Source organism: Notolepis coatsorum, assembly GCF_963971535.1.
Source record: "Notolepis coatsorum genome assembly, chromosome: 12".
In the NCBI taxonomy this organism is placed as follows: domain Eukaryota; kingdom Metazoa; phylum Chordata; class Actinopteri; order Aulopiformes; family Paralepididae; genus Notolepis; species Notolepis coatsorum.
This window is the reverse complement of record NC_140176.1, coordinates 91,543,941-91,555,489: the sequence shown is the minus strand read 5'-3', so window position 1 is coordinate 91,555,489 and position 11,549 is coordinate 91,543,941. Positions and strand designations below refer to the sequence as shown.

The 11,549-nt window shown below is 44.5% G+C and overlaps 1 long non-coding RNA gene across 1 annotated transcript in view; it reads left to right on the top strand.

The window, feature by feature from the left end:
- Window positions 1–10,223, top strand: part of LOC311238259 — a 16,002-nt gene extending 5,779 nt beyond the window's left edge. The window contains exon 4 of the long non-coding RNA XR_014620339.1: window positions 9,621–10,223. This is a non-coding gene — a long non-coding RNA (uncharacterized lncRNA). The remainder of the gene's footprint in view (window positions 1–9,620) is intronic.
- The last annotated feature ends 1,326 nt before the right edge of the window (window positions 10,224–11,549 follow it).

The following is an 11,549-nucleotide window of genomic DNA, read 5'->3' as shown; positions in this document are numbered from 1 at the left end:
TAGCCGGACCAGGACTCTCAGGTTCAATAGTTTTAATGGCAGCCTGAATTGGAAACAGACATGTTTCGGAACTATGTCCTTCTTCGGTGATATGGCTAGCAATGGTAATACAGTCAAGATGGTAGTTATATACACCTGGCAGGTAATGACATGACAGGAAATGACATCACGACGCAGGTGTGCCTGTGCATTGTGACCAAAGGGATGACCTATCAAAGTAGAGTCCATTCATAAATCCACAAATTATACATATATATATAAATATAAATATATCAAAAACAAAAACAAAACAAAACGAAATTACCAGAAACTTGATATATAACATATAACATGCCCTTAGTTTCTAGGGCTAATTGAGCCCCTTTACATATTTAATTAAATAGTTCCAAATTATACATTGTGCATCCTTGAGAAACATACCTCTTGTTTAGAAACAACAACATAATTAAAACAGAAATAATAATGTAGGTATAAGGTGCTTAATGGAAACAGGTTAAAAGTTCTCCTCATTCATTCCTCTAGGTTCGATGCAATTGAACAGGTGGATATAATAACATTCACGTTGCAACAGCAACCTGTGTCTGTCTCCACCTCTCGCGGGCCTGAGTACTAACTCTAGTCCCATATATTTGAGATCGCTGACGGTATGTTTACACTTGGAGAAATGTCGAGCTACCGACGACTTGACATCTGAATGTCTCACTGCACATTTGTGTTCACTGATTCTTGATTTAAAGGCTCTAGTTGTTTTCCCCACATAAGAAAAATTACACAGACATTTGAGTAAATACACCAGATTAGACGAATTGCACGTAATCCGTCCTTTAACAGGTATACTTTTACCCGTTTTAGGGTGTGTGAAAAATGTACCTTTGATCATGCCTTGGCATTGCTTGACAGGGGACATTTCCATCTGGGATATTAGACATAAAATGAGAAGGTTTCTTTAAGGGCAAGTCAGTTTTGACTAGGAGGTTAGATAGATTTGCTTGTCTCTTATAAAAATAATTAGGCGAATGTTGAAACGCTGCCCCTATAAGAGGGTCGGACTGCAGAATATGCCAATATTTATTGACAATACTCCGTGTGTCTCTCGTGATAGGACTGTAAGTAGACACATGAGATACTTTGTCTGTGTTCTCTTCTTTCTTTCTGGGGGTGAACAACGTGGCCCTATCGATCTGTTTGGTTTTGTTCAGGGCTTTGAGTGTCAAATCGGCACTATAGCCTCTTTCGTGGAAACTGCCACGGAGAACCTCTGCTTGTGCATTAAATCTGTCTTCCGTGTCACATATTCTCTTATAACGAAGGATTTGGCTATACGGTAGACTATTCTTCAAGGCTGGGGTGTGGTAACTGGAATAATGCAAGAACGAGTTACGGTCTGTCTCCTTTTTTAAAACCTCTGTGTGTAATGAGATGCCATTAGGGGCTTTCTTGATCAGAACATCGAGGAAAGGTAAATTATGCATATCAAACTTCAATGTAAACTTTATCGTTTCTCTACAGGTGTTCAGGTACTCACGGAAGGCAAAAAGATCAGATGATGAACAAGACCAAATAAAAAACAAATCGTCAATATAGCGCAAATAGGATTTGACAAATTTCTCAAACGGGTTATTATTAAAAATATGATCTACTTCATATTTGGACATATACAGGTTGGCTAGGTTCACAGCGGCTGGGGAGCCCATGCTGAGGCCTCTGTTTTGCAAGTAGTATTTATCTTGGAATCTAAAATAATTCCTAGTTAGAACTAGGTCGGCTAAATTAACTAGCGCTTCTGTTGGGGGGAGTAATACTTCCCTCGAGTTTAAATAAAAACTCAGTGCGTCAAGCGCGTCAGCATGTGGAATGCTGGGGTAAAGACTGACTACATCTATGGTAACTAGTAAGTCTGTAGGACTAATGTTACAGGTCGGAAGCCTGTTCAAAAAAGTAGTAGTATATTTTAAGTAACCACGTTAAGAAGAGGCCAAATGCTTAATATGTGCATCAATGAATTGAGAGATTTTTTCTGTGGCAGAGCCAATACCAGAAACAATAGGTCGACCAGGAGGGTTAATCAGATCCTTGTGGATCTTAGGTAAGGTGTAAATAATAGGAGTAACCGGGTACTCTACAAACATAAACTTAAATTCGTTTTCTGTGATTACCTCTGCCAATCTCAGGCTTTTGAGGATTGTTTTGATTTCCGTAGAAAATCTAAACACAGGGTCTGAATTTAAAAGGGTATATACCTCAATATCGTTCAATTGTCTATTGATCTCAGATACATACAAGCTCTTATTTTGGAGCACGATACCAGAACCTTTATCGGCTTTTCTAAAAATTAAATCATCATCGTTCCTTAAGTGCTGCAGACTCTGATTCAAGTAAATTTGGGTAAAGATGGGCTTTGTGACTGGTCTTACATAAATTAAGGACATCATTTTGTACCAATCTGCAGAAAGTTTCAACTGAGGGAGGGTTGAGATGGGGGGTAAACAGGCTACAGGGTTTAAATATTTTTATTTTAGGAAAAAGGGAGGTATCTGGCTCTGTTATAGGCCTAGCATCAACATCAACATCATCATTTGTAGGCACATTTTCGTTAGCAACATATTGAGTTCTCTTATCAAACCCTCTGGCATAAAATGCTTTTAACTTAATATTTCTAAAAAACTTAAATAGCTCTACCTTGGTAGTAAAAGAGTCCACCTTACGAGCCGGGACAAACGATAAACCTTTGGAAAGGATATTGTGGTGCGGGTCACTCAATAGTGCATCAGAAATGTTGACAATATTAGAAGCAATGCTTATCTCCGGAACCGTGGGTTTCTTTCTCTTGCTCCTCCTCGTCTTCCTGTGGGTTCTCTCGCCGGTCGGGGAGGAAGAGGAGCGTCCTGCTCTTCGCGAAAAATAGACTGGCTTCGGAGGGGGTATCTGCCCTGGGTGGGCGCCTCATCCGAGCTCACTGCTGTGGAGGAAGAACAGTATCCCGTTGCCTGTCTCTGGGCTGCCAATTCAGCCTGCGGTTCCTGGAGGGAGAATGTTGGAGCCATGGGTACACCATGTGCGCTGCGTAGTCTTGCTCATCTCTTCTCCTCTTAGCTCTCTTGTGCAGCTCGATGTCGTGTTTGTATTTGTCAAGTTTCTGGTTTACTGACTCGAGCAGTTCGGTCACTTGGTCAGGAGTTAAAATAGTTTTAATTTTGTCCTCTAATGAGGAAAGCTCCACTCTGACCTTGCCTAATTTAGAGCCTTCATTATCAATGATTAAAAGTAGTAAATCCATAGAACATTTATCTAGGATCGAACACCATTTATCACAAAACTCTGGTGATTCTCTTCCCAGCGTGGGTTCCTTGGTGATGCGCAGGCCCCTCGGTATGATGTCATCCTGACGCGTTTGACGCACTGAGTTTTTATTTAAACTCGAGGGAAGTATTACTCCCCCCAAAAGAAGCGCTAGTTAATTTAGCCGACCTAGTTCTAACTAGGAATTATTTTAGATTCCAAGATAAATACTACTTGCAAAACAGAGGCATCAGCATGGGCTCCCCAGCCGCTGTGAACCTAGCCAACCTGTATATGTCCAAATATGAAGTAGATCATATTTTTAATAATAACCCGTTTGAGAAATTTGTCAAATCCTATTTGCGCTATATTGACGATTTGTTTTTTATTTGGTCTGGTTCATCATCTGACCTTTTTGCCTTCCTTGAGTACCTGAACACCTGTAGAGGAACGATAAAGTTTACATTGAAGTTTGATATGCATAATTTACCTTTCCTCGATGTTCTGATCAAGAAAGCCCCTAATGGCATCTCATTACACACAGAGGTTTTTAAAAAGGAGACAGACCGTAACTCGTTCTTGCATTATTCCAGTTACCACACCCCAGCCTTGAAGAATAGTCTACCTTATAGCCAAATCCTTCGTTATAAGAGAATATGTGACACGGAAGACAGATTTAATGCACAAGCAGAGGTTCTCCGTGGCAGTTTCCACGAAAGAGGCTATAGTGCCGATTTGACACTCAAAGCCCTGAACAAAACCAAACAGATTGATAGGGCCACGTTGTTCACCCCCAGAAAGAAAGAAGAGAACACAGACAAAGTATCTTATGTGTCTACTTACAGTCCTATCACGAGAGACACACAGAGTATTGTCAATAAATATTGGCATATTCTGCAGTCCGACCCTCTTATAGGGGCAGCGTTTCAACATTCGCCTAATTATTTTTTATAAGAGACAAGCGAATCTATCTAACCTCCTAGTCGAAACTGACTTGCCCTTAAAGAAACCTTCTCATTTTATGTCTAATATCCCAGATGGAAATTTCCCCTGTCAAGCCTGTGTACAATGCCAAGGCATGATCAAAGGTCAATTTTTCACACACCCTAAAACGGGTAAAAGTATACCCGTTAAAGGATGGATTACGTGCAATTCGTCTAATCTGGTGTATTTACTAAAATGTCAGTGTAATTTTTCTTATGTGGGGAAAACAACTAGAGCCTTTAAATCAAGAATCAGTGAACACAAATGTGCAGTGAGAAATTCAGATGTCAAGTCGTCGGTAGCTCGACATTTCTCCAAGTGTAAACATACCGTTAACGATCTCAAATATATGGGACTAGAGTTAGTACTCAGGCCCGCGAGAGGTGGAGACAGACACAGGTTGCTGTTGCAACGTGAATGTTATTATATCCACCTGTTCAATTGCATGGAACCTAGAGGAATGAATGAGGAGAACATTTTAACCTGTTATCTTTAAGCACCTTATACCTCCATTATTATTTCTGTTTTAATTACGTTGTTGTTTCTAAACAAGCGGTATGTTTCTCAAGGATGCACAATGTATAATTTGGAACTATTTAATTAAATATGTAAAGGGGCTCAATTAGCCCTAGAAACTAAGGGCATGTTATATGTTATATATCAAGTTTCTGGTAATTTTGTTTTGTTTTGTTTTTGTTTTTGATATATTTATATATATGTATAATTTGTGGCTTTATGAATGGACTCTACTTTGATAGGTCATCCCTTTGGTCACAATGCACAGGCACACCTGCGTTGTGATGTAATTTCCTGTCATGTCATTACCTGCCAGGTGTATATAACTACCATCTTGACTGTATTACCATTGCTAGCCATATCACTGAAGAAGGACATAGTTCCGAACCATGTCTGTTTCCAATTCAGGCTGCCATTAAAACTATTGAACCTGAGAGTGCTGGTCCGGCTATCCTGCTTTTGTTATATTCAACTTTATGGGATTACAGCACCCAGTGTCAGACCTTGAGACCACGGTCTAACTTGACAACATATTAATACACACACATAGTCATCTGCTTCACAAACACATTTGGGTAAACACACACTTCATATCCCAGGCCTCCGACCTGTCCGCACTACACCACCACTGTCGTATCGTTTTGTTGTACTCTGTGTTTGTCTTTGAACATTTGTAAATATATATATACACTGTTTTTGGCGTTTTCCTGTTGAACCGGTTGCATTGCTTTATTACGGGTCCCGTTCCTCTGTTCCCTTAACATTACCGTTGGGAGGCTTTTCTCCCTGTCGGTCCAACTGGGCCCAACTCTGTGATTGTCGCTCACTAAAAAAGCAAAGTGTTTTCAGGAACAAGTTCCACAGAGCAGCTCTAATACAGCACCTCACGAGGTCTGTGAAAAACAAGTTCCACAGAGCAGCTTTAATACAGCACCTCACGAGGTCTGTGAAAAACAAGTTCCACAGAGCAGCTTTAATACAGCACCTCACGAGGTCTGTGAAAAACAAGTTCCACAGAGCAGCTTTAATACAGCTCCTCACAAGGTCTGTGAAAAACAAGTTCCACAGAGCAGCTTTAATACAGCTCCTCACGAGGTCTGTGAAAAACAAGTTCCACAGAGCAGTTTTAATACAGCTCCTCACGAGGTCTGTGAAAAACAAGTTCCACAGAGCAGCTTTAATACAGCTCCTCACGAGGTCTGTGAAAAACAAGTTCCACAGAGCAGCTTTAATACAGCTCCTCACGAGGTCTGTGAAAAACAAGTTCCACAGAGCAGCTTTAATACAGCTCCTCACGAGGTCTGCGCTGTGAAGACATCCCTCCTTCCAGCCAGAACATCAGGACTCAGATCCGCACTCTCCCCTCACTGATCGCTGACATCACTTCCCCCTCACTGCTAACAGCTGACATCACTTCCCCCTCACTGCTGACATCACTTCCCCCTCACTGCTGACATCACTTCCCCCTCACGCGTGAATATTTTCCCTAAGCGGGTTGTACTTCCGCGTTCGGTTTGCGCAATCTGATTGGCCACTGACGTTGCTGGTCATGTGACATGTGCGCCAATCGTGTGACGCCTAGTTCTGCCACCGGTTAAGCTTAGACACTCTTTCGAAGTTGGTTAAGGTTAGAGTTTGTCTTAGAGTAGGGCGATAGAACACCAACCCTGATTCCAAACTCTAACCTTAACCAACTTCGAAAGAGTCGCCTAAGCGTAACCAGTGATAAACTAGGCGTTAGGTCGTTTGCAGGCTGTTAGACCCGGAAATAGGCGCAGAACTAGGCGTCACACGATTGGCGCACATGTCACATGACCAGAAACGTCAGTGGCCAATCAAATCGCACAAACCGAACACAGAAGTACAACCCGCTTGGGGGAAAATCTTCACGCTCCCCCTCACTGCTAACTGCTGACATCACTTCCCCCTCACTGCTGACATCACTTCCCCCTCATGGCTGACATCACTTCCCCCTCACTGCTGACATCACTTCCCCTTCACTGCTGACATCACTTCCCCCTCACTGCTGACATCACTTCCCCCTCACTGCTGACATCACTTCCCCCTCACTGCTGACATCACTTCCCCCTCACTGGTGACATCACTTCCCCCTCACTGCTAACTGGTGACATCACTTCCTCCTCACTGCTGACATCACTTCCCCCTCACTGCTAACTGCTGACATCACTTCCTCCTCACTGCTGACATCACTTCCTCCTCACTGCTGACATCACTTCCCCCTCACTGCTAACTGCTGACATCACTTCCTCCTCACTGCTGACATCACTTCCTCCTTACTGCTGACTGCTGACATCACTTCCTCCTCCTGCTAATTCCCTCCACGAGACACGGCATCCAGGAAGCTCAATCAGCATTCAGCGCCTTGTCGAGAGAATAACTCAGCGGAGCGCCTGGCAGAGTGTGAGCTTATCTAACGGTCCATCGTAAATGAAACGCCTTTAATGACCCGAAAGAGGAAAGTAGGAAAGGCGGGCGGGATCCGCCAGTGGTCATACAGTCCGCTAACTCCGGGACGGCATGGGCAGCAGGCGGTAAGCGTTTGGGGCGTGCATATGGTTATGGTATAGCTTGGGTTTGTTTTCAGTTCAGGAATGTGCTGTATAGATTTCTGATTACAGATCTGGGAAGAAACAATGGCTTCGGGGCGTGTTAGTAGTGATGTGAATTATGTCTCTTTGAAGGGAGCCGGATCTTTTGGTTCCGTTCCTTTCCTTTCCGAGAACCGTTCAAAATAATGTCTCATTGTTATTTAATTTTTTTAGGGGGTTACTTGGTTTATCAGTCTAATTAAAATCTTTGGTTTATCCACAGAATAATCACTAGGATAATGATAGTGTAGCAGGGTGGATTATCCCTGCTTCGTGGGAACGGTTGCTGGCAGTCACAAGGTAGCTGGACACAGTAGAGCTCCGTCTGACTGCACCCTCGTCTTTGGGCCTGGAGCGTCGAGTGGAGGCTGGTAGTGTGAGTGGATGGGGCCCGGGATTTACCAACCTGGTCTGGTACTCTGGTCTTCCTCCCCTGCAGCAGGGCGGTCAGCAGTACTCCCCAACACGCTCCCACTTCCCCCAGTTGCTCCTTAAGCCCTCCCACACCTAGTGACTGAATTGTAAATAAATACCCTGAGTTCCCCCCGCAAGCAGTACCCTCCCTCAATGACCCTAGAAACCTTACAATGAAAAGGGAAAGGTGGAATAGGAAGGGGTTAATTATGTTAACGTTACCCACATCAAAAGAGTTGTTAAACGGCTCATGGATAGACACGCACACAGATCTCCCATCTAATTCTTTAATGTTACTTATACTGGTCAGTTACAATGCCAATTGACCAATTGGATTGCAGTCCCACTATAGTACCGTTGGTAACTCCATACCTCATAAACACGTATATTATACACCCACCTCTGGGTTACTATCAGGGATAATATACTTCAATGTGTTTGACTCATCACCCACGTCTGGGTCTTCACCATGTATAATATCTCCAAAAAGCTTTAATTATACGGCAAGAATAATACCTCTCTAGGCTTTATTTATAATGCACCAGGTCTGTAACTTCCCCACAGGGAAAGGGTTAACTAGATGGGAAGATATTATTAAACACACACGGTATCACACTCAAAGAAAATGAAAAGAACTCAAAAGGGTGGGCCCACAAATACCTTTACAAAAGCCCTATGCTAATGCCGGCATGTAGTGTTTGGGGTTCCCCTTATGAACTGTAATAGCAATGTTGACCCCGCCCGCAGGCTGCACCACACTGTGTACGGTGTAAGGGCTCCGGAGCATAGATGCTTATTTATACTCATCCAAAATGGCGGCCTCACCGCGCCACCGTCGTCCGGAAGGCAAGATGGCGTCGAACGCTCTCGGCGGAGTTGGAGCAGAGGGCAGTGTTGGGCTGAGAGTGTGTGCTGGGTGATAGCGACCTCTGTCGGTCTCTGAAGGCAGCCGGGTGCAGATCTGGTCTCTGAAGGCAGCCGGGTGCAGATCTGGTTGTAGAGTTGGTGCTGGGTCGACACGCGGATCTACCTTGCCCTCACTCACACTGCAGCTAAACTCTGGGTCCCAAACAGCCCTTCTGCTAGACGGGGTATATCATAATGCAGGGTGCTCCTAAGCACCGGTTCTCTTTGCGCCACGCTGGCGGGCACGCCTCGCTAGAGGGAATAACTTTAACTTAAGCCCAACTCGGCTATACCGTTCTTATTCTAGGATAACTCGTGGTATATCACTAGGGATATTCAGGGGGAAACATGCAAGGCTCCACTACGAGTACATTCATAGGATAACCCGTAAGATACTCAGGTTCAATACGGGGCTCTCCAGACACGACCGCTCCGGTCCAAGTTCAATGTCGAAGAGGCTGCTTCATCGCACTTCCGTCCACTTGCTTCTCCGTCTCTCACGTACGCTCTCTGCCTGCCACCGCCCCCTGCTGGCGCCGCCAACTAGTACTCCAGTACTCCTGGTCATAATCCATATTCCAGTGAGTAGAACAAGGAGGGGCGAGCATCATTGTTCGAGAGAATATTAGCGGAGACTAATTAGAATGTCTTGGTGCATCAGGGGAGAAAGAAAGGCAAGTCAGCACATCTGGATAATAGATATCTTTTCCAGGTTGCTACAATAGGATAAGATTTGGATCAGTTTCAAACTTAGATACTTAAAGCCTCTGGAAACAAAGCCTCAAATCGTTAGAATGTATGTATGATATCCAACATGAGTGTAAATGGTAAATGGCTGCATTTATATAACAGCTTTTATCCAAAGCGCTTTACAATTTGTTCCTCACATTTTACCCACTCATTCTCACACAGACGGCGGAGGCAACCATGCAAGGTGCCAACCAGCTCATCGGGAGCAATTAGGGGTTAAGTGGAGCGGGAATCGAACCGGGAACCTCCGGATAACCAGACGACTGCTCTACCTACCCCATACCAACATGAGTGTGATATCAAGCATCCACCAAAGTTTGAATGAAAGTATAGTAAATATAGGTGAAAATACGTCCCCAAGGCGTTATAGAAGGCAGAAGGGGTCCCACGTTATTGTACTGGTTATGAATTTACTATATTGAATGTGAACAATAAAGTGCATGCAGCATTTAGATTCATAACAACACGATCCATGTGTGTTACATGCTGTGCTGTGCTGTGCTGTGCTGTGCTGGCTGAGGTCTGTTTCCACCTGCCCTGTCCTGCTGTGCTGCTGTAGCTGAGGTCTGTTTCCACCTGCCCTGTCCTGCTGTGCTGCTGTAGCTGAGGTCTGCTTCCACTTACTCTGCTGTGCTGCTGTAGCTGAGGCCTGCTTCCACCTACCCTACTCTGCTGTGCTGCTGTAGCTGAGGTCTGCTTCCACCTACTCTGCTGTGCTGCTGTAGCTGAGGTCTGCTTCCACCTGCTCTGCTGTAGCTGAGGCCTGCTTCCACCTACTCTGCTGTGCTGCTGTAGCTGAGGTCTGCTTCCACCTACTCTGCTGTGCTGCTGTAGCTGAGGCCTGCTTCCATCAGAACGCAGCAGCAGTCTACTAGCAATGAAACCCCCCTCTTTCCCCCGTCCTACGCCAACTACACTGGCTTTCCATTAAACACTGCATAGATTACAAGATCCTCCTCCATACATTCAAGGCCATCCATAACCTTGGCCCTCCATACTTGTCCGACCTCCTCCACATCAACATTCCCACCTGGTCCCTCAGGTCTGCCTCCTCCATCAACCTGACCGTCTCCCCAGCCCGTCTGTCCACCATGGGGTCAAGAGCCTTCAGCTGCTCTGCCCCTCGCCTCTGGAACTCCCTCCCCCCCGACATCAGGAACATTGACTCCATCATCCCATTTAAAACCCACCTCAAAACCCACCTGTTTAGGCAGGCGTATGTCTGATTTTATTTAAAATTTGATTGTGATTGTAAATTAACTGTTTTTAATTGTTGTACGGCGACCTTGAGTGTCCTGAAAGGTACCTTATAAATAAAATTCACTATTATTATTATCATCCAGGAGGGAAAAGACACTTTGGATAGTCTCTGCCTGTCCTGGCCAGGAAACACTTTGCAACTGTGATCTCCTCTGGCAATAGTTGGATATTGTAATGTGTGGCGAGGGGTTGCAGCAATTCCACTGAGAGAAACTGGTCTGAGGCTGGATGACATATGTCTCTCATAAGTTGTTCTCCAACTCCTGAGAACCTGCTCTCAAGCTCTTGCAGCATTCTGTCAAGGACTGGATAGAACAGTCTCTGTCTCAGCTGATCTCCTGAGCTGAGGTTTGAGCTTGCGCCACAAGATGACTCAACTACATACTCGTCCATCCTTTTCTGCTTCCTCCTTTGGCTGATAGTATGTTCCTCAATCCCAAGGCCATTACATATGGCCTTTGTCCTGTCATACATGTCCACTGCCATCTCTGAGGTGCGATAACCTTTAAGTGTGTCCTGCACTGCGCTTTAAAATAGTACAGATAGGTATTGAAGATGTGCACTTTAGATGTGCACCGCAGCAGCACCTGGAGCCATCCATACCCATGTCCAGTGTCAAAGACATGCTCATGATACTGTGATAAACTATAATAAGCTTTAATCGAACCCTGGTTAGTTTCCTCTGATAGTCCGGTTGGTTTGGGGTGGTGTGAAAGCTCATTCACTCTTGCAAGTGAACCCTGCTGCGGTTCATTTGAGATGTGAATGAAAAGCGGACCAAAGGCAGGAAAAGACCCAAAAATCGAATATTTTTTTATGAGAAGACTGAGA